We start from the raw sequence: 4,894 nt of genomic DNA on the forward strand, positions 1-4,894 counted from the left end.
TGTAATTTTCTGTAAGAAGGATCTTGACATCTGCTTTGGATTTATTTCCTTCGTGTTCTTCCAAAATTGAATTACATCGAACGCCGTACATAATCTTGAAGAAAATGTGATTTGCTGCACGCAGCAAGGTCTCTTTTTTTCACCCCATCATCTGAGAGAGAATGTCTGACTGCAAACACACCTATGCAAGTTAATTTGCTTTTCGTATGCCTTCTGAGCTACTATTATTTGAGATCAGATTCATCTCTACGAATAATTTTGGGCCACATAATTATTTGGAAGGTTTTAGGCATATTTCACATAAAATTTTTGTAGATAAAGTGACCCTGGCATTGTGTTAAAAATCCTACCTTTCTAGGCTAATCGTTTTAATTCGTAATTTACTTGAGTGCTAAGTAGAGAGATTTTGTGTTTTCAATAAACATTGCCTTGTGGTTTTATTTTTGAAACTATATCTTTAAATCAAGATGGACAAGATGGATACTTCATTGCTTCATTGCTACACTTCATTTTAGGGCAGAAACTCAGAGTCATAGTCCTGACAAGACTTAGGAATCTTCCAGAAAAATCCTGATTTTCTTCTTAGTAGCAATTTAATCATATTCAGATTTGCTTCATAAAATAAAACAGTAGTTTCCTCATATCTGTGTCCTACTCTTCTTTATTTCCTCCTGCCCCAGTTTCCTGACCAGTTTTACTACATAGGAACCAGGCTTCCAATGTCTGGAAAGCCATGAGCAGGACTATTCTCACTGGTAAGGAATGGGGACTCCAGAAACAGATGTTTGGGATCCAGGAAACGCACACTCCTTTTCAAGGACACATTTCATTTTTCAGGGGTGTTTCAATAAGCCCACACAGCCTCCGAAGAACAGAAATAAAACCCTGTCATTATCTGCTGATACACAGTGAAGAGCATCGTATCCCACGCTTTCACTCAGTATCTCTGCTGAATGAGGTTCAAAGCCTGCAGGTTTCTCTGGGGACAAATAAGACACTTGGAGTCTTTTCTTAGCCGGTTCAATTTAGAATTTAGACTTTGCTGATAATTTTTCTTTGGCTGATAATGAAAATTGCTGGCACATTCTCCAGTCTGGATAGTCTTATGCTATAAATAAATAAAGTCTTATGCTAGTTTGGTCAGAAAGAAAATAATATTAGGGCCTGCAGCAGATAATTGAAATGCCTACTGGAAGAGAGAGATCTATGTTGCTGTAAGAAATGGAGCAATTAGAGGTACATCAGGGCGGCGTTGGGTTGGTAATACGCCCAGTTTAAAGCACATATGTTATACATCTGTGTATGAATTATATGAAAAGCATCTCTCCATCCTCTCTCAAGGACAATCCTTTTAAATACTTAATTAACTTTTTGATCTCAGATTTTGATACCTATTTGATCAATTGATGGGTTATAACACTTTAATAAGAACTAATCAAGAATAGAAAAGAACCAGCAATGTCCTCTAATCATTGAGTCATAGTTTTAAGTTTTGTGTTTTTTGTTTGCTTGTTTGTTCTTGGGAAAGGGGGCAGGGAGGAAGGCTGGGGGGAAGAAAGCATCATACCGGTAATGAGAACAAAGCTGCACAAGTGCGGTGAGAGACAAAGTCAAGGAGTTCCTTCTGGGCGACTCCTCTCTTTTGTAGCTACTTCCCGCTCTCTCTGCTTGACTGAATTCTACTCAACTTTCACATTCGAGAATAAATGCCGCTTTCAGAGAAGCCTTTGCTCACATCACATAGTCCCATCATAGACTTCACTTCTCTGTTATAGCAGTAAACACTGGTATTTATACCATTATTCATATGTTCTGTATCTCTTTTCTTTCTTTAGATCAAAAGTTTCATAAGAGCAGGAACCTATCCTTTTTTGTCCTCTATCACATCTGAGTGCCTCATACTTTATCAGGCAAATAGTAACAATAAGAAATGTTAACATGTCACATACTGCGTGTTGGACACTGTTCATTTATTAACCCCCTAAATCTCCTTGAGGCAAGCATCATGACATTTCTTATTTCACAGATGAAGAAATGGAAGTGAAGAGAACTTGAGTGACTTCTACAAGCTTGCGCAGCCGCTAAGAGATTTAAACCTAGGCATTCTAGCTTCAGAATTTGCGCTCTTAAACATTTTGTTATTCTGCTCTTATAGTAACTCTTTACTCAATAAATAAATGAACAGACAAATGAACTAGACGGACCTGTATCAGAGGGACTGTCTTGCTTTAGTCGTCATGAATGGCCTTTTGAAGAAGTGAGAGATGAAATGAGCCCTGAAGGTATGTGGAGAAGTGAAATTTAGCCCAAGAGCTATGATGTAGGTGTTGGACAAGGAGGATGGAGGTGCAGGAGGGTGGTGGGGAAGAAAAACTCAGCACAGGGTTTGAGGTACCCATGTCGCACTCATGATCATAACAATTGAGTGAGTATGTTTCTCTTGAGCTGAAAATATAAATCTAGGCTGGGAATGTAACTTTGGGACAGTGTAAGTAGCAACTGAAGCCACGACAGCGCCAGCCAAAAGCAAAGGGCGACTAGAGCGGACAGCCCGGGCCTTATCCAAATGAACCGCGACAAATTTGTGAAGATCTCTTGACCTCAGTTTCCTCTGTGGTAAAATGTCAATACATAAAATGCAGTCTACGGTGTAGATGTTAGGCTGTCATGAAGCAACTGTGAGAACCCTGGGCACATGGAGTGTATCCATTAATGGTTAGTTTCTTTCCTTTCCTTCTATATTGTGATTTTTCAAGTAATTTCAGAAATTAACAATAATGTTTAAGAGGACGTTTTAAAGTCTAGATAGAAATTAAAGATTAGCTAAGTCTAAATAACTGTTTACGCATCTATTACATTTTTAATTTAACTGACTATATATTTTTATTTCAAAAATCCTACTTGTTTGTTCTTTCAAATTGACTCTTATTTCATTCTTTGTTTTTTCTTACGGTTCTTTTGTTTTCCTTTAAACATTATCAACAAATTTGCCGTTGACTCTCCATCGAAGAGCCAATGCTAACTCCCAAGGACAGGAGTTGGAAAAGAAATGATTCTGTTCCCTAATTAAAGGCAGATTCCTATTCAAACCCAAAAAAGTAAGATATTAAATTTTAAAAATAAAAAAGGGATTATAAACTCATTTGGGCTCCCTCTCAGATTTTTTTTTGTTGACTCGCTTTGTTTTTTGTTTATTTTCAAACTTAAAATGTGTGCACTTTCCTGATCTGGCAGTGAGAACGGTGTCAGAATCCATATATTTTGGGATTCAAGAGCAAACCTTGGTACAGTAACGGGAAGGAAAGCGTCCTACCTGGTTATGAGGGCTAGGGCTCAGAGATACTGGGATGGGCTCTAGACGAGGTTTTTCTCAGATAAAGAAGAAAAGGACAGATGTTTTTGACCACGTTCTTTAAGATAAAAGTATCTTCAAATCAGCTATAAAATTGGACTTAAAATGAACCCTAGATAATTGCAAAGATGCGATTATCTCAAATCCAGCACCTGGGTATTTAACGTGGCTTATCCTCTGAAAAGAATTCAATGAGTTTCTTGATCAGATCAATGTATTACATTCTCTCCCCACATGATTCAAAGGGGAAAAGACAGCACAGTTAACTGTGTTATTAAGTTTTATGCACACACGCATGCACCGCCCCTCCAGGACTCCTAACTCAGTCTAAGGATTTGCTTTATGCTGGCTCAAACCCAAGAGCTGAATTAGTAGCTAAAATGAAATGATCACAGACACAGTGATTGTAACTCATACGCTCTGGTTTAGGGAAAATTTTCATCATTCGGAAGTACCTGACCATGACGGAAAATGACTGCCTAATTTTTCTTTAAAAAAAATCTCTCTTTGCTTCATTGGACACATACATATAGCTTTATCCTTCTAGGCCCATTTTGGAGTAGTTCTGAACAGTCACACAGAAATTCACACCAAGTTGGAAACTGTCAAGCACGTTTAATTTCATGTTTGACAATTGAGAGACAGACTCCTTCATTCAGTTTCTTCATTTCATTTCTTTAGCTGTGAAGACTTTTGCTCAGATTGATGTGCAGATGTCCACTAAGCAGACCAGCTTCAATACTTTGTGATAAAGGTGCATTTTGGGTTCTAAATTCTGTTCCCTTTGACTCACCAGATGATGTCTTGTCCTGTCTGTTTCACAGCCCATCAGAACACTCCTCAGCTACTCCAGCCTTAGGAGAAGCCAGGGATCCACACAACGTGGCTTAAAGGATTCTGACTTGGTCCTGTTACCCACTCTTTCCCCCAAGTCCTCTTGTCTACTAGATTGTCCAAGAGATGAACACTCTTCTGTCCCAAGCAGCTCACAATCGTACAAAGTAAGACAACTAACACAGAGTATGTTATACTTTTGTCCTATGTATTTGTATGTAGATACATCTAACTGTCATAGAGCAGAGCTATGTTAGTGACATAAAATAGTGCTTTGATGTCACAGAGGATAAATTGTTTGACTTCCCTGAGGATGTGGGATGTCTGGATATTGCGAACATACACGATATTTGAGCTGAGCCTTGAGAAATGAGAGAAGGGTGAGGAAGGATAATTTAAAAAAGCTGTCCGAGTAGAATTCATGAGACAATCAAAGGCACACACTGGGGGATGGAGGAGCAAGTAGTCTGATGTGTTCAGACTTTAAAATACAGAACATAGAGTGAGGGGAGGACCAGCAAGAAATTATGATGCTGGGAAGTGAGGCAGAGGCCAGGCTGGAGCAACTGAAAGAAACGTTAAGGAGTTTGAGGAAGCCTCAGGATGTTTTCAGAAGCAATGAAAGAAGGGTTCACTTGTTCAAGCATATGTTACGGAAGATTAGAGCTGGTGGCAAAAGTCAAATTGCAAATGTTTAAGTGACATGTT

This window comes from Camelus ferus, chromosome 10 (genome assembly GCF_009834535.1).
Source record: "Camelus ferus isolate YT-003-E chromosome 10, BCGSAC_Cfer_1.0, whole genome shotgun sequence".
Taxonomy (NCBI): domain Eukaryota; kingdom Metazoa; phylum Chordata; class Mammalia; order Artiodactyla; family Camelidae; genus Camelus; species Camelus ferus.